Here is a 17,512-nt window from a genome sequence, read left to right as displayed (position 1 = left end):
AAAATTATTTTGATTAGCTATGTATGTATTTACCTTTGCGGTGCGCGGTACTACAGACAACTTGAAAGAGCGTATCCTTCAATGAATGAACTGACGCGACTACTGTCACTCATCTCACAACTTCGGCGGGGGTCAACCTCGGCGGGGGTCTCTGGGGTCGTGGACGCCGTTGCTACGGCTCAGCTCGGCGTGACGTAATTGGAGATGTACGTGTTCCGATTGGCGCAATCGGACTGACGCAATTGGACAGTGAGAATCCGATTGGCCCTCGAACCTTGAACCGAGGTAGCTAATTGGTCGCGATAGCCAGTCGAATGTGCTCCGGGTGCCGCTAATTCCCCCTTGCTCAGCAGTGGACGTTGGAGTCTTGCAAGACTCGTAGCTCCCGTTTAATCGCTTTCTTGACATCCCCTTGAATTTAGAGCGAGGAAAAACGACTTACAGCGTGGGACGAATACGACCGGTCGTTTCACGCCGACACGAGGTGGCGCCTAGGACATTGCATTTCCGCGGCTGGAGACAGTGTGGCAGGAGTGTTTGCTTTGAGAGTTTTTTGCTTCTGTTTGCTGCACTTTTTCACCTGGTTGTTAATTGTGTTTGGAATTGAAAGCGGAGTTCATTGAAGCACTTAATCCCCCAACAGCTTTTGCTGATTGGGGGACTTTTTCTAAGAAGATGGAAAATATAATGGCGAAGAAGGCGTTGAGCGGACAACAGGAGGAGGATGTTGGAGGTGAAAGAGCGGATCTGAAATTCGAAAAGGATTTGACTGTTGCTGTGGAGATTGCCGGTGAAGAACGGATTACAATGATGGAGCTGTTGAGAGGAATTAAGGAAGTTTGTGGACTTGTGTGTGGCTGCCGCTTCAAGGACCCCAAAAGGTATGAAGTTACCATGTCAAGCTTAAGAGGGAAGGAGAAATTGGTGGATGGCTTCAAAATACGGGGATGTAACATCATGGCGAAGGATCTGTCAATGGATGAGATGGTAGTCTCGTTCTTAAATCTGCCGGTGTACATTCCTGACGGAGCTATTGTGCAGCGGCTTACTGCATGGGGTGTGGAGGCAGCTTCACCGGTGAAGAGGCGTTTCTGGCCGGGGACAAGGATTGCAGATGGAACACGTTTCCTGAAAGTCAAGTTTAATGACACTGTGAGATCTCTGCCGTACTCCGCAAGATTCGAGACAATGGAAGGCATGGAGTACTTTCGAGTGATTCATGACCGTCAGGTCAAAGTGTGCAGGCTGTGTATACAGCCTGGTCATGTGTTGCGGGACTGTCCTGACTTTGCTTGTTATAAGTGTGGGAAACAGGGGCACTACGCACGGGAATGTGACAGTCGGGGAGATCGTGGCTGTGCTGGATGTGGGAGGGATGACGGGCAGTGTGTCTGTTCCCAGGCGGGTGGAACGGCTGGTGCTGCCTGCCCTACGGAAGAAGGAACAGGAGTGGTGGAGGAGACTGAGGTGGAGGAAAGTGGCAGTGAGGAGGCATTGGAGGACGACGATGCGGAAGAGGAGCACATGGAGCCGGAATCCGGGCAGGTGACCGGAGTGGAGGGGGAGGAGATCGGTGCCAGTCTTGATAATGTGCTTCCTGCGACCGAGGAGGAGCCAGATGAAACGGATAAAGAGGAGCGGAGAAAAGGAACGGTGACACGTCCTGGGGTGTCTGCAGCTGCTGGGAAGATGATCTTTGGAGGAGCGAATCCTGTGGGAGGTGACAAACGGAAGGGTTCACAAGAGGAACCGGCAGGAGAAGGGTCCTCAAATGGAGTAATGGGGAGTGCTACTGGAGAGCAGGTGGGGGAAAAAAAGCCATTGCCGGCCCGGAAAAAGAAACAGAGGAAAGACAAAAGCTCTGAAAGATAATGGGTGATTGTGACATTTTTTTTGTTTTTTTGTTCAACATGGTTAATGTTGTTTCAATCAACACAAATGGACTTAGAAGCATGGAAAAATTTGAGGTTGTGGTTGAAGCTTTCCCAGCGGACATTTTGTGCCTACAGGAAACTCATTGGACTGAGCAGTGTATGGGAGATGTTCGACAGAGATGGCATGGACAAATATTTGTGAGTAATGGGGACGAACGAGTGTGTGGTGTGGCTATTTTGGTCAGGCCGGGTGTGGTGTCTGGAGTGCATTTATTGTACACGGACACAGGTGGGAGGGTGGTGGGTGTGGGGTTTAAATTTCAGGGTGTGGAGTATGTACTGTATAATGTGTATGCTCCGAATATAGAAATTGATAGACGGACACTGTTTATGTCTCTGGAAAGGTTGTGTGTGGGGAATTGTATTTTTGTAGGGGATTTTAATGTAAAGATGGATAGGTTGGATGCCTCAAGAAGTGCATGCTTTGTATCAGACTCATCCCGTGATGTGTTGCGAAGAATAATGAGGGGGAAGGGCTTGGTGGATGTGTGGCGGGAGGGCCACCCAGATGAGAGGGTGTTCTCCCGGCAGCAGTGGGTAATGGGGGAGCTGAAGCAGTCACGCATTGATCTGTGTCTAGCGCATGACGCATGTGTACACCTGCTGGGAGGAATGGAGTACAGGGACGCATTCTTTAGCGACCATGATGCTCTGTCTTTCAGGTTGGGGAAGGTACGGGAGGGGAAGGGGGGAGGATTGTGGTGTTTTAATGCTGGTCTGTTGAAGGATGAGGGGTTTAGAGTAGCAGTGAAAGAGTGTGTGCGTGATACCATGTCTGAAAGTCTTTATGAATATGATGTGTGTGAGTGGTGGGAGGGGTTGAAGGTAAAGTTTAAGCAGATAGCAATGAGTTTTGCTAGGCAAGCTGGTCAGAGGAGGAGGCGGGATGAGAAAGCCCTTAAGTCACAGATGGCCTTTGAGTTGGAAATGATAGAGGCGGATGCTGGATATGACACTGCAGAGTATTTGAGGGTGAGGGAGGAGATGAGGGCTGTGGAAAGGCATAGGTGCACAGGGGCAGTGGTGAGGAGTAGAGCAAGGTACGTGGTGGAAGGGGAGAGGAGCACAGGTTTTTTTCTTGGGCTAGAAAAGAGGAGGCAGGAGAAGAGTTATTTTACTGAGCTGATAGATGACCAAGGGGAGAGAGTTACAGATCTGGTGGGTATTTTGAGCACGGTACAATCTTTCTATGAAGGTTTATATACTTCGGGTGGGGTGAAGGAGGAGTGTATGGAGAGTGTGCTGGAAGCTGTGAAGACAAGGGTGGCGGTGGAGGATGTGGGGATGTGTGATGCTGATATCACGAGGGATGAGGTCACAGGTGCAATATCTGGGCTGAATTTGAATAAAAGTCCAGGTTCAGATGGCCTTACTGCTGAATTCTATAGAGCATTTAGTGGTATCCTGGCCCCTCTGTTGATGCGGGTATTTGAGTGCATGGAGGAGAGGAGGGTGGTGCCTGAGTCAATGGCCTTAGGAGTTTTAACAGTGCTTTACAAAGGGAGGGGGAGTCATTTGAAACTTGAAAATCATAGGCCTATTTCTTTACTGAACATTGATCATAAGGTATTGGCTAAGATACTAGCCAACAGACTTAAAAAGGTGATGGGAAGCATCATTGCACCTACTCAGGCTTATGGGGTTCCGGGGAGGGATATTGCAGACACCATATGCACTATCAGGGATGTTGTGAGGCATATGCAGGATGTGGGAGGGGTTGTGCTCTGCCTGGATCTGAACAAGGCTTTTGATAGAGTGGAGCACCGGTTCCTACTGGAGACCATGGAAAGGTTTGGTTTTGGGCCTAGATTGCGAGGATGGGTGGAGCTGTTATATGGTGCAGCACGAAGTGCTGTGAAGTGTAACGGGGTGCTGACTGACTCCTTTCCACTGGGCAGGTCTATAAGGCAGGGATGCCCACTGTCTGCAATGCTTTACAGCATTTCAGTGGAACCCTTGGCAGCATTTGTTAAAAGTGATTGTGGTGTCCGTGGTGTAAAAATGCCAGGGGGAGGAGTGAGTGTCCTGCATCACTATGCTGACGATACAACATGTACTGTAATGGATGTGGACAGTGTAAAATGTTTAATGAAATGTTTTGATATATATGGGAAGGCATCTGGGGCAAGGATGAATGTTGAAAAAAGTGAAATGTTGTGTGCAAAAGAAATGGACATATCCACATGTAACGTTCCTTTTAGAACGGTAAAGGATTATGTAAAGGTTTTGGGGGTGAATATTGGGGTGAATGAATGTGAAGCCAGAGACATTACATGGACTGGGGTGATTAACAAGATCAAGACCACTTTGAACTTCTGGCAACAAAGGAAATTGAAATTGAGAGGTAAAGTGGTGGTGGTGAATGCTTTGCTAATGTCTAAATGTGTCTATGTGTTAGGTGTTTTGGATGTGCCTGTGTGGGTGTTGAAGGAAATCAAGGGGATGGTATCCGGCTTCTTGTGGGGTGGGGGTGGGGGAGCGGTTAAGATTGCTCATGATGTTTTGATTGCAGATTATTTGAAGGGGGGGTTGAGATTAATGGACATTGAAGTTAAACTGAAAGCCATGCGGGTCAAGACAGTTAAGAAATGTTTGTATGGAGAGCAGGGTCATGGGTGGATGGAGTTTTTTCGCCACTGGGTAGATAAAGTTAGTGGTTGTGGGGATTATGGCCTGTTAATGTGTCTGAAGCCAGGGATGTATGTAGGGGCACCTGAGTTTTATAAGGAGGTGTTTAGGGCTTGGGGGGAGTTTTTGCCCCAAATTACCTATTCATGTGTATCGGCAGGGGTGATTTTGAATATGCCGGTGTTTTTGAATCCTGTGCTGAAATCAAGGGGAAGGCTTTTGGAGAGTAAGGTGTTCATGAAGGCAGGTATGGTGAAGGTTCGGGATTTTAGGTATGAGGTAATCCCAGGGTTCCTGACGGATCAGGCAATCCTGGACACTATCTGGGCAGTGGAGTGGGATATCGGCAGAGGGGCGGTATTAGGGGTCTTTGAGAGGTTAAAGGAGTGCTTCCCCAGGGAGTGGGTTGATATTCTGGACAGTTCTGTGTGGGTGGGGAATGTGGGAGCATTGCCTGACTTACGGATGGGGATGGGGGAGTCTAGCCGGGCATTGTCCTCTGCCAGGGTAAAAGATATTTACTGGGCTCTGCTAGTTGGGAAGGTTAGGGTACCTGCCTCGGAGAAGGTGTGGAGGTGTGTGTTTCCGGGGTTGGATATGGAATGTTTGTGGGGTAATTTATTGGTGAAACTAAATAGTCTTGAATGTACACATTTTGATTTTATGCTTAGGCACAACAGGATTTACACTAAGGTGGTGATTCATCAGATAGACAGGTCAGTGTCACGAGTGTGTGATGTGTGTGAAGAGGAGGATGAAAACCTGATGCACATGATGTTTGAATGCAACTCTGTGTCTGGGTTTTATGTAAGGCTTAAGCTATTGTTGGCGTCAAACTGGGGAGTGGAATGGATAGGACGGTTTGATTGGAGGTGTTTAGTATTGTTTGGAGTGTGGGAGAGAGTGAAGGGGTTAAATATAGAGTTATTGAACTATGTGTTGTCCCATGCAAGATATGCAGTGTACTTAAGGCGGAACTTGGCGCGTTTTGAGGCTAAGAGGGTAAAAGTGTGGGACATATTTGTGGGGATGTTAAAAAAGGATGTGGGACTGATGTACAAGTATGGACATGGGGACTTTGAGAAGGTATTTTTGAAGGATTGTAGATTTATAGAGAAAGAAGAAGGGGGGGGTTTGGTGTTTAGGTTTTGAGTTTTTCTTTCATTTTCGGTTCATGGTTGTATTGAGAGCTTGTTGAAGCAGGACTTTAACATGTGATCAATGTTGTAATTTGTACATGATGTTTGGACCTGTGCTATATATATGTAATGTAAGCTGAAGTGTCAGCAAATATTGTAGATGTTGTTTTTATAATAAAGAGAAAAAAAAAAAAAAAAAAAAAAAAAAAAGGTCAGAGCGTGGTGCTAATAACGCCAAGGTCGTGGGTTCGATCCCCATACGGGCCAACCACCCCTTTTTGGGGATCTTTTCCATTGCTTTATTTCGTTTGTGGCAAGGCTTTGGAATGCTACTGACTGGGTTTGGAACGCCTATAGCTCAGTTGGGAGAGAGAGTTAGGCCGAGGGTGTCGAGGTCTCTGGTTTGATCCTCGGTTTGGGTAAACCCGTGGTGTTTGCAAAATACCGTCTATTCAAGGAAGTGGTCAACGCGTCATTTTCAAAAAGGTCACGCCATAACACTGCAGACCACTGACTGGTCAGAGAGGATTGCGACACCGGACAAACCGGATAAACTTGTCTTATTGAACTAGCCGAGCCACTGAACAACAAACGAGCCGAAAAGCATTGGAGAATGCGGGCATCGATCCCGCTACTTCTCGCATGCTAAGCGAGCGCTCTACCATTTGAGCTAATTCCCCCTTGCTCAGCAGTGGACGTTGGAGTCTTGCAAGACTCGTAGCTCCCGTTTAATCGCTTTCTTGACATTTCCTTGAATTTAGAGTGAGGAAAAACGACTTACAGCGTGGGCCGAATACGACCGGTCGTTTCACGCCGACACGAGGTGGCGCCTAGGACATTGCATTTCCGCGGCTGGAGTTAGTGTCCGCGGCTAGTGAGTGTGTCTCTGGCCCGTTAGCTCAGTTGGTCAGAGCGTGGTGCTAATAACGCCAAGGTCGTGGGTTCGATCCCCATACGGGCCAACCACCCCTTTTTGGGGATCTTTTCCATTGCTTTATTTCGTTTGTGGCAAGGCTTTGGAAAGCTACTGACTGGGTTTGGAACTTCTATAGCTCAGTTGGGAGAGAGAGTTAGGCCGAGGGTGTCAAGGTCTCTGGTTTGATCCTCGGTTTGGGTAAACCCGTGGTGTTTGCAAAATACCGTCTACTCAAGGAAGTGGTCAACGCGTCATTTTCAAAAAGGTCACGCCATAACACTGCAGACCACTGACTGGTCAGAGAGGATTGCGACACCGGACAAACCGGATAAACTTGTCTTATTGAACTAGCCGAGCCACTGAACAACACGAGCCGAAAAGCATTGGAGAATGCGGGCATCGATCCCGCTACTTCTCGCATGCTAAGCGAGCGCTCTACCATTTGAGCTAATTCCCCCTTGCTCAGCAGTGGACGTTGGAGTCTTGCAAGACTCGTAGCTCCCGTTTAATCGCTTTCTTGACATTTCCTTGAATTTAGAGTGAGGAAAAACGACTTACAGCGTGGGCCGAATACGACCGGTCGTTTCACGCCGACACGAGGTGGCGCCTAGGACATTGCATTTCCGCGGCTGGAGTTAGTGTCCGCGGCTAGTGAGTGTGTCTCTGGCCCGTTAGCTCAGTTGGTCAGAGCGTGGTGCTAATAACGCCAAGGTCGTGGGTTCGATCCCCATACGGGCCAACCACCCCTTTTTGGGGATCTTTTCCATTGCTTTATTTCGTTTGTGGCAAGGCTTTGGAAAGCTACTGACTGGGTTTGGAACTTCTATAGCTCAGTTGGGAGAGAGAGTTAGGCCGAGGGTGTCAAGGTCTCTGGTTTGATCCTCGGTTTGGGTAAACCCGTGGTGTTTGCAAAATACCGTCTACTCAAGGAAGTGGTCAACGCGTCATTTTCAAAAAGGTCACGCCATAACACTGCAGACCACTGACTGGTCAGAGAGGATTGCGACACCGGACAAACCGGATAAACTTGTCTTATTGAACTAGCCGAGCCACTGAACAACAAACGAGCCGAAAAGCATTGGAGAATGCGGGCATCGATCCCGCTACTTCTCGCATGCTAAGCGAGCGCTCTACCATTTGAGCTAATTCCCCCTTGCTCAGCAGTGGACGTTGGAGTCTTGCAAGACTCGTAGCTCCCGTTTAATCGCTTTCTTGACATCCCCTTGAATTTAGAGTGAGGAAAAACGACTTACAGCGTGGGACGAATACGACCGGTCGTTTCACGCCGACACGAGGTGGCGCCTAGGACATTGCATTTCCGCGGCTGGAGACAGTGTCCGCGGCTGGTGAGTGTGTCTCTGGCCCGTTAGCTCAGTTGGTCAGAGCGTGGTGCTAATAACGCCAAGGTCGTGGGTTCGATCCCCATACGGGCCAGCCACCCCTTTTTGGGGATCTTTTCCATTGCTTTATTTCGTTTGTGGCAAGGCTTTGGAATGCTACTGACTGGGTTTGGAACGCCTATAGCTCAGTTGGGAGAGAGAGTTAGGCCGAGGGTGTCAAGGTCTCTGGTTTGATCCTCGGTTTGGGTAAACCCGTGGTGTTTGCAAAATACCGTCTACTCAAGGGAGTGGTCACGCCATAACACTGCAGACCACTGACTGGTCAGAGAGGATTGCGACACCGGACAAACCGGATAAACTTGTCTTATTGAACTAGCCGAGCCACTGAACAACAAACGAGCCGAAAAGCATTGGAGAATGCGGGCATCGATCCCGCTACTTCTCGCATGCTAAGCGAGCGCTCTACCATTTGAGCTAATTCCCCCTTGCTCAGCAGTGGACGTTGGAGTCTTGCAAGACTCGTAGCTCCCGTTTAATCGCTTTCTTGACATCCCCTTGAATTTAGAGTGAGGAAAAACGACTTACAGCGTGGGCCGAATACGACCGGTCGTTTCACGCCGACACGAGGTGGCGCCTAGGCCATTGCATTTCCGCGGCTGGAGACAGTGTCCGCGGCTGGGGAGTGTGTCTCTGGCCCGTTAGCTCAGTTGGTCAGAGCGTGGTGCTAATAACGCCAAGGTCGTGGGTTCGATCCCCATACGGGCCAACCACCCCTTTTTGGGGATCTTTTCCATTGCTTTATTTCGTTTGTGGCAAGGCTTTGGAATGCTACTGACTGGGTTTGGAACGCCTATAGCTCAGTTGGGAGAGAGAGTTAGGCCGAGGGTGTCAAGGTCTCTGGTTTGATCCTCGGTTTGGGTAAACCCGTGGTGTTTGCAAAATACCGTCTACTCAAGGAAGTGGTCAACGCGTCATTTTCAAAAAGGTCACGCCATAACACTGCAGACCACTGACTGGTCAGAGAGGATTGCGACACCGGACAAACCGGATAAACTTGTCTTATTGAACTAGCCGAGCCACTGAACAACAAACGAGCCGAAAAGCATTGGAGAATGCGGGCATCGATCCCGCTACTTCTCGCATGCTAAGCGAGCGCTCTACCATTTGAGCTAATTCCCCCTTGCTCAGCAGTGGACGTTGGAGTCTTGCAAGACTCGTAGCTCCCGTTTAATCGCTTTCTTGACATCCCCTTGAATTTAGAGTGAGGAAAAACGACTTACAGCGTGGGACGAATACGACCGGTCGTTTCACGCCGACACGAGGTGGCGCCTAGGACATTGCATTTCCGCGGCTGGAGACAGTGTCCGCGGCTGGTGAGTGTGTCTCTGGCCCGTTAGCTCAGTTGGTCAGAGCGTGGTGCTAATAACGCCAAGGTCGTGGGTTCGATCCCCATACGGGCCAGCCACCCCTTTTTGGGGATCTTTTCCATTGCTTTATTTCGTTTGTGGCAAGGCTTTGGAATGCTACTGACTGGGTTTGGAACGCCTATAGCTCAGTTGGGAGAGAGAGTTAGGCCGAGGGTGTCAAGGTCTCTGGTTTGATCCTCGGTTTGGGTAAACCCGTGGTGTTTGCAAAATACCGTCTACTCAAGGGAGTGGTCACGCCATAACACTGCAGACCACTGACTGGTCAGAGAGGATTGCGACACCGGACAAACCGGATAAACTTGTCTTATTGAACTAGCCGAGCCACTGAACAACAAACGAGCCGAAAAGCATTGGAGAATGCGGGCATCGATCCCGCTACTTCTCGCATGCTAAGCGAGCGCTCTACCATTTGAGCTAATTCCCCCTTGCTCAGCAGTGGACGTTGGAGTCTTGCAAGACTCGTAGCTCCCGTTTAATCGCTTTCTTGACATCCCCTTGAATTTAGAGTGAGGAAAAACGACTTACAGCGTGGGACGAATACGACCGGTCGTTTCACGCCGACACGAGGTGGCGCCTAGGACATTGCATTTCCGCGGCTGGAGACAGTGTCCGCGGCTGGTGAGTGTGTCTCTGGCCCGTTAGCTCAGTTGGTCAGAGCGTGGTGCTAATAACGCCAAGGTCGTGGGTTCGATCCCCATACGGGCCAGCCACCCCTTTTTGGGGATCTTTTCCATTGCTTTATTTCGTTTGTGGCAAGGCTTTGGAATGCTACTGACTGGGTTTGGAACGCCTATAGCTCAGTTGGGAGAGAGAGTTAGGCCGAGGGTGTCAAGGTCTCTGGTTTGATCCTCGGTTTGGGTAAACCCGTGGTGTTTGCAAAATACCGTCTACTCAAGGGAGTGGTCACGCCATAACACTGCAGACCACTGACTGGTCAGAGAGGATTGCGACACCGGACAAACCGGATAAACTTGTCTTATTGAACTAGCCGAGCCACTGAACAACAAACGAGCCGAAAAGCATTGGAGAATGCGGGCATCGATCCCGCTACTTCTCGCATGCTAAGCGAGCGCTCTACCATTTGAGCTAATTCCCCCTTGCTCAGCAGTGGACGTTGGAGTCTTGCAAGACTCGTAGCTCCCGTTTAATCGCTTTCTTGACATCCCCTTGAATTTAGAGTGAGGAAAAACGACTTACAGCGTGGGCCTTATACGACCGGTCGTTTCACGCCGACACGAGGTGGCGCCTAGGCCATTGCATTTCCGCGGCTGGAGACAGTGTCCGCGGCTGGGGAGTGTGTCTCTGGCCCGTTAGCTCAGTTGGTCAGAGCGTGGTGCTAATAACGCCAAGGTCGTGGGTTCGATCCCCATACGGGCCAACCACCCCTTTTTGGGGATCTTTTCCATTGCTTTATTTCGTTTGTGGCAAGGCTTTGGAATGCTACTGACTGGGTTTGGAACGCCTATAGCTCAGTTGGGAGAGAGAGTTAGGCCGAGGGTGTCAAGGTCTCTGGTTTGATCCTCGGTTTGGGTAAACCCGTGGTGTTTGCAAAATACCGTCTACTCAAGGAAGTGGTCAACGCGTCATTTTCAAAAAGGTCACGCCATAACACTGCAGACCACTGACTGGTCAGAGAGGATTGCGACACCGGACAAACCGGATAAACTTGTCTTATTGAACTAGCCGAGCCACTGAACAACAAACGAGCCGAAAAGCATTGGAGAATGCGGGCATCGATCCCGCTACTTCTCGCATGCTAAGCGAGCGCTCTACCATTTGAGCTAATTCCCCCTTGCTCAGCAGTGGACGTTGGAGTCTTGCAAGACTCGTAGCTCCCGTTTAATCGCTTTCTTGACATTTCCTTGAATTTAGAGTGAGGAAAAACGACTTACAGCGTGGGCCGAATACGACCGGTCGTTTCACGCCGACACGAGGTGGCGCCTAGGACATTGCATTTCCGCGGCTGGAGTTAGTGTCCGCGGCTGGTGAGTGTGTCTCTGGCCCGTTAGCTCAGTTGGTCAGAGCGTGGTGCTAATAACGCCAAGGTCGTGGGTTCGATCCCCATACGGGCCAACCACCCCTTTTTGGGGATCTTTTCCATTGCTTTATTTCGTTTGTGGCAAGGCTTTGGAAAGCTACTGACTGGGTTTGGAACTTCTATAGCTCAGTTGGGAGAGAGAGTTAGGCCGAGGGTGTCAAGGTCTCTGGTTTGATCCTCGGTTTGGGTAAACCCGTGGTGTTTGCAAAATACCGTCTACTCAAGGAAGTGGTCAACGCGTCATTTTCAAAAAGGTCACGCCATAACACTGCAGACCACTGACTGGTCAGAGAGGATTGCGACACCGGACAAACCGGATAAACTTGTCTTATTGAACTAGCCGAGCCACTGAACAACAAACGAGCCGAAAAGCATTGGAGAATGCGGGCATCGATCCCGCTACTTCTCGCATGCTAAGCGAGCGCTCTACCATTTGAGCTAATTCCCCCTTGCTCAGCAGTGGACGTTGGAGTCTTGCAAGACTCGTAGCTCCCGTTTAATCGCTTTCTTGACATCCCCTTGAATTTAGAGTGAGGAAAAACGACTTACAGCGTGGGCCGAATACGACCGGTCGTTTCACGCCGACACGAGGTGGCGCCTAGGACATTGCATTTCCGCGGCTGGAGACAGTGTCCGCGGCTGGTGAGTGTGTCTCTGGCCCGTTAGCTCAGTTGGTCAGAGCGTGGTGCTAATAACGCCAAGGTCGTGGGTTCGATCCCCATACGGGCCAACCACCCCTTTTTGGGGATCTTTTCCATTGCTTTATTTCGTTTGTGGCAAGGCTTTGGAAAGCTACTGACTGGGTTTGGAACTTCTATAGCTCAGTTGGGAGAGAGAGTTAGGCCGAGGGTGTCAAGGTCTCTGGTTTGATCCTCGGTTTGGGTAAACCCGTGGTGTTTGCAAAATACCGTCTACTCAAGGAAGTGGTCAACGCGTCATTTTCAAAAAGGTCACGCCATAACACTGCAGACCACTGACTGGTCAGAGAGGATTGCGACACCGGACAAACCGGATAAACTTGTCTTATTGAACTAGCCGAGCCACTGAACAACAAACGAGCCGAAAAGCATTGGAGAATGCGGGCATCGATCCCGCTACTTCTCGCATGCTAAGCGAGCGCTCTACCATTTGAGCTAATTCCCCCTTGCTCAGCAGTGGACGTTGGAGTCTTGCAAGACTCGTAGCTCCCGTTTAATCGCTTTCTTGACATCCCCTTGAATTTAGAGTGAGGAAAAACGACTTACAGCGTGGGCCGAATACGACCGGTCGTTTCACGCCGACACGAGGTGGCGCCTAGGACATTGCATTTCCGCGGCTGGAGACAGTGTCCGCGGCTGGTGAGTGTGTCTCTGGCCCGTTAGCTCAGTTGGTCAGAGCGTGGTGCTAATAACGCCAAGGTCGTGGGTTCGATCCCCATACGGGCCAACCACCCCTTTTTGGGGATCTTTTCCATTGCTTTATTTCGTTTGTGGCAAGGCTTTGGAATGCTACTGACTGGGTTTGGAACGCCTATAGCTCAGTTGGGAGAGAGAGTTAGGCCGAGGGTGTCAAGGTCTCTGGTTTGATCCTCGGTTTGGGTAAACCCGTGGTGTTTGCAAAATACCGTCTACTCAAGGGAGTGGTCACGCCATAACACTGCAGACCACTGACTGGTCAGAGAGGATTGCGACACCGGACAAACCGGATAAACTTGTCTTATTGAACTAGCCGAGCCACTGAACAACAAACGAGCCGAAAAGCATTGGAGAATGCGGGCATCGATCCCGCTACTTCTCGCATGCTAAGCGAGCGCTCTACCATTTGAGCTAATTCCCCCTTGCTCAGCAGTGGACGTTGGAGTCTTGCAAGACTCGTAGCTCCCGTTTAATCGCTTTCTTGACATCCCCTTGAATTTAGAGTGAGGAAAAACGACTTACAGCGTGGGCCTTATACGACCGGTCGTTTCACGCCGACACGAGGTGGCGCCTAGGCCATTGCATTTCCGCGGCTGGAGACAGTGTCCGCGGCTGGCGAGTGTGTCTCTGGCCCGTTAGCTCAGTTGGTCAGAGCGTGGTGCTAATAACGCCAAGGTCGTGGGTTCGATCCCCATACGGGCCAACCACCCCTTTTTGGGGATCTTTTCCATTGCTTTATTTCGTTTGTGGCAAGGCTTTGGAATGCTACTGACTGGGTTTGGAACGCCTATAGCTCAGTTGGGAGAGAGAGTTAGGCCGAGGGTGTCAAGGTCTCTGGTTTGATCCTCGGTTTGGGTAAACCCGTGGTGTTTGCAAAATACCGTCTACTCAAGGAAGTGGTCAACGCGTCATTTTCAAAAAGGTCACGCCATAACACTGCAGACCACTGACTGGTCAGAGAGGATTGCGACACCGGACAAACCGGATAAACTTGTCTTATTGAACTAGCCGAGCCACTGAACAACAAACGAGCCGAAAAGCATTGGAGAATGCGGGCATCGATCCCGCTACTTCTCGCATGCTAAGCGAGCGCTCTACCATTTGAGCTAATTCCCCCTTGCTCAGCAGTGGACGTTGGAGTCTTGCAAGACTCGTAGCTCCCGTTTAATCGCTTTCTTGACATCCCCTTGAATTTAGAGTGAGGAAAAACGACTTACAGCGTGGGCCGAATACGACCGGTCGTTTCACGCCGACACGAGGTGGCGCCTAGGACATTGCATTTCCGCGGCTGGAGACAGTGTCCGCGGCTGGTGAGTGTGTCTCTGGCCCGTTAGCTCAGTTGGTCAGAGCGTGGTGCTAATAACGCCAAGGTCGTGGGTTCGATCCCCATACGGGCCAACCACCCCTTTTTGGGGATCTTTTCCATTGCTTTATTTCGTTTGTGGCAAGGCTTTGGAATGCTACTGACTGGGTTTGGAACGCCTATAGCTCAGTTGGGAGAGAGAGTTAGGCCGAGGGTGTCAAGGTCTCTGGTTTGATCCTCGGTTTGGGTAAACCCGTGGTGTTTGCAAAATACCGTCTACTCAAGGAAGTGGACGCGTCATTTTCAAAAAGGTCACGCCATAACACTGCAGACCACTGACTGGTCAGAGAGGATTGCGACACCGGACAAACCGGATAAACTTGTCTTATTGAACTAGCCGAGCCACTGAACAACAAACGAGCCGAAAAGCATTGGAGAATGCGGGCATCGATCCCGCTACTTCTCGCATGCTAAGCGAGCGCTCTACCATTTGAGCTAATTCCCCCTTGCTCAGCAGTGGACGTTGGAGTCTTGCAAGACTCGTAGCTCCCGTTTAATCGCTTTCTTGACATCCCCTTGAATTTAGAGTGAGGAAAAACGACTTACAGCGTGGGACGAATACGACCGGTCGTTTCACGCCGACACGAGGTGGCGCCTAGGACATTGCATTTCCGCGGCTGGAGACAGTGTCCGCGGCTGGTGAGTGTGTCTCTGGCCCGTTAGCTCAGTTGGTCAGAGCGTGGTGCTAATAACGCCAAGGTCGTGGGTTCGATCCCCATACGGGCCAGCCACCCCTTTTTGGGGATCTTTTCCATTGCTTTATTTCGTTTGTGGCAAGGCTTTGGAATGCTACTGACTGGGTTTGGAACGCCTATAGCTCAGTTGGGAGAGAGAGTTAGGCCGAGGGTGTCAAGGTCTCTGGTTTGATCCTCGGTTTGGGTAAACCCGTGGTGTTTGCAAAATACCGTCTACTCAAGGGAGTGGTCACGCCATAACACTGCAGACCACTGACTGGTCAGAGAGGATTGCGACACCGGACAAACCGGATAAACTTGTCTTATTGAACTAGCCGAGCCACTGAACAACAAACGAGCCGAAAAGCATTGGAGAATGCGGGCATCGATCCCGCTACTTCTCGCATGCTAAGCGAGCGCTCTACCATTTGAGCTAATTCCCCCTTGCTCAGCAGTGGACGTTGGAGTCTTGCAAGACTCGTAGCTCCCGTTTAATCGCTTTCTTGACATCCCCTTGAATTTAGAGTGAGGAAAAACGACTTACAGCGTGGGCCGAATACGACCGGTCGTTTCACGCCGACACGAGGTGGCGCCTAGGCCATTGCATTTCCGCGGCTGGAGACAGTGTCCGCGGCTGGCGAGTGTGTCTCTGGCCCGTTAGCTCAGTTGGTCAGAGCGTGGTGCTAATAACGCCAAGGTCGTGGGTTCGATCCCCATACGGGCCAACCACCCCTTTTTGGGGATCTTTTCCATTGCTTTATTTCGTTTGTGGCAAGGCTTTGGAATGCTACTGACTGGGTTTGGAACGCCTATAGCTCAGTTGGGAGAGAGAGTTAGGCCGAGGGTGTCAAGGTCTCTGGTTTGATCCTCGGTTTGGGTAAACCCGTGGTGTTTGCAAAATACCGTCTACTCAAGGAAGTGGTCAACGCGTCATTTTCAAAAAGGTCACGCCATAACACTGCAGACCACTGACTGGTCAGAGAGGATTGCGACACCGGACAAACCGGATAAACTTGTCTTATTGAACTAGCCGAGCCACTGAACAACAAACGAGCCGAAAAGCATTGGAGAATGCGGGCATCGATCCCGCTACTTCTCGCATGCTAAGCGAGCGCTCTACCATTTGAGCTAATTCCCCCTTGCTCAGCAGTGGACGTTGGAGTCTTGCAAGACTCGTAGCTCCCGTTTAATCGCTTTCTTGACATCCCCTTGAATTTAGAGTGAGGAAAAACGACTTACAGCGTGGGCCGAATACGACCGGTCGTTTCACGCCGACACGAGGTGGCGCCTAGGACATTGCATTTCCGCGGCTGGAGACAGTGTCCGCGGCTGGTGAGTGTGTCTCTGGCCCGTTAGCTCAGTTGGTCAGAGCGTGGTGCTAATAACGCCAAGGTCGTGGGTTCGATCCCCATACGGGCCAACCACCCCTTTTTGGGGATCTTTTCCATTGCTTTATTTCGTTTGTGGCAAGGCTTTGGAATGCTACTGACTGGGTTTGGAACGCCTATAGCTCAGTTGGGAGAGAGAGTTAGGCCGAGGGTGTCAAGGTCTCTGGTTTGATCCTCGGTTTGGGTAAACCCGTGGTGTTTGCAAAATACCGTCTACTCAAGGAAGTGGTCAACGCGTCATTTTCAAAAAGGTCACGCCATAACACTGCAGACCACTGACTGGTCAGAGAGGATTGCGACACCGGACAAACCGGATAAACTTGTCTTATTGAACTAGCCGAGCCACTGAACAACAAACGAGCCGAAAAGCATTGGAGAATGCGGGCATCGATCCCGCTACTTCTCGCATGCTAAGCGAGCGCTCTACCATTTGAGCTAAAGCTGGGGAACAATCGCCTGTTTGAGGGGGGAAGAAGGGGGAGAAGGGAGGGGGAAGAAAAAAGGAGGAAAAAGGGAGAAAAAAGGAGGAAAAAGGGAGAAGAAGAGGAAAAAGAGAGAAAAGGGGAAAGTTGAAAGTCCCCATTCATAGTTTAAACATGTTTAACCCGTTACGTTTTAAGACAATTCGAAAAAACACCCGAAATTATGAATTTTACAGTGTTTGGGGAAGACGTAGAATGGAACCGAAGGTCCGCGGTTCGCGTCCCACCTACGGCACCTTTGACTATTTCTAATAAACACACACACTTGAGTCTCCAAGTGTGTATGTTATCAAAATGTAACAATATAAGATAGATGGAGATACGTTGCTAATTTAGTGTAATTTCAAAACCATTTGTATCCACTAGTGCATTATTTATATTTTACAGGGTTATCTATTGTACACTATTTGCCTTTATTTGTATTCACTCCACACAGGAGTACTGTTTTTGGTTAGTTTTAATTAGATCTATCTCTCTATCCATCCATCTATCTATCTCTCAAACTGTGTGGCTTCTGAGCTTTGTGTGCTCTTATCTGAAGCTCTGTCTTTTTGGTTTCTGCACTTACCATATCAACACTTGCATGATCCATATATTAAATATTTTAAAACAATGTGCGCAAGCAAGCGTAAAGTTAGTCACTTTTTGCTGCTCTTACTTCTTGCAGACTTGCCGTATTTGGTTAGAAAGAGTAGTGATTGGGAAATAACGACGGACTGACCAACAAATAGTTGATAAATAGAAACATTTATCCACAATTGTAAAAATAGAAATATGAACAACAACAAC

The 17,512-nt window shown here is 49.8% G+C and overlaps 15 non-coding genes across 15 annotated transcripts; all 15 read left to right on the top strand.

Moving 5' to 3' along the window:
* The first annotated feature begins 6,589 nt into the window (after positions 1-6,589).
* Positions 6,590-6,663, top strand: trnai-aau. The gene has a single exon. It is a non-coding gene; the product is annotated as a tRNA-Ile (tRNA).
* A 619-nt stretch (positions 6,664-7,282) lies between these two features.
* trnai-aau lies at positions 7,283-7,356 on the top strand. The gene has a single exon. It is a non-coding gene; the product is annotated as a tRNA-Ile (tRNA).
* Positions 7,357-7,977: 621 nt separating this feature from the next.
* trnai-aau lies at positions 7,978-8,051 on the top strand. Its single transcript has one exon. It is a non-coding gene; the product is annotated as a tRNA-Ile (tRNA).
* A 598-nt stretch (positions 8,052-8,649) lies between these two features.
* Positions 8,650-8,723, top strand: trnai-aau. Its single transcript has one exon. It is a non-coding gene; the product is annotated as a tRNA-Ile (tRNA).
* A 621-nt stretch (positions 8,724-9,344) lies between these two features.
* trnai-aau lies at positions 9,345-9,418 on the top strand. Its single transcript has one exon. It is a non-coding gene; the product is annotated as a tRNA-Ile (tRNA).
* Positions 9,419-10,016: 598 nt separating this feature from the next.
* Positions 10,017-10,090, top strand: trnai-aau. The gene has a single exon. It is a non-coding gene; the product is annotated as a tRNA-Ile (tRNA).
* Positions 10,091-10,688: 598 nt separating this feature from the next.
* Positions 10,689-10,762, top strand: trnai-aau. The gene has a single exon. It is a non-coding gene; the product is annotated as a tRNA-Ile (tRNA).
* A 621-nt stretch (positions 10,763-11,383) lies between these two features.
* trnai-aau lies at positions 11,384-11,457 on the top strand. The gene has a single exon. It is a non-coding gene; the product is annotated as a tRNA-Ile (tRNA).
* A 621-nt stretch (positions 11,458-12,078) lies between these two features.
* trnai-aau lies at positions 12,079-12,152 on the top strand. Its single transcript has one exon. It is a non-coding gene; the product is annotated as a tRNA-Ile (tRNA).
* Positions 12,153-12,773: 621 nt separating this feature from the next.
* Positions 12,774-12,847, top strand: trnai-aau. Its single transcript has one exon. It is a non-coding gene; the product is annotated as a tRNA-Ile (tRNA).
* Positions 12,848-13,445: 598 nt separating this feature from the next.
* On the top strand, positions 13,446-13,519 carry trnai-aau. The gene has a single exon. It is a non-coding gene; the product is annotated as a tRNA-Ile (tRNA).
* A 621-nt stretch (positions 13,520-14,140) lies between these two features.
* On the top strand, positions 14,141-14,214 carry trnai-aau. Its single transcript has one exon. It is a non-coding gene; the product is annotated as a tRNA-Ile (tRNA).
* A 618-nt stretch (positions 14,215-14,832) lies between these two features.
* Positions 14,833-14,906, top strand: trnai-aau. Its single transcript has one exon. It is a non-coding gene; the product is annotated as a tRNA-Ile (tRNA).
* Positions 14,907-15,504: 598 nt separating this feature from the next.
* On the top strand, positions 15,505-15,578 carry trnai-aau. The gene has a single exon. It is a non-coding gene; the product is annotated as a tRNA-Ile (tRNA).
* A 621-nt stretch (positions 15,579-16,199) lies between these two features.
* trnai-aau lies at positions 16,200-16,273 on the top strand. The gene has a single exon. It is a non-coding gene; the product is annotated as a tRNA-Ile (tRNA).
* The last annotated feature ends 1,239 nt before the right edge of the window (positions 16,274-17,512 follow it).

The sequence above is a fragment of the Hypomesus transpacificus genome, unplaced genomic scaffold (assembly GCF_021917145.1).
Source record: "Hypomesus transpacificus isolate Combined female unplaced genomic scaffold, fHypTra1 scaffold_231, whole genome shotgun sequence".
Taxonomy (NCBI): Eukaryota; Metazoa; Chordata; class Actinopteri; order Osmeriformes; family Osmeridae; genus Hypomesus; species Hypomesus transpacificus.
This window is presented reverse-complemented; position numbering and strand designations above follow the sequence as displayed.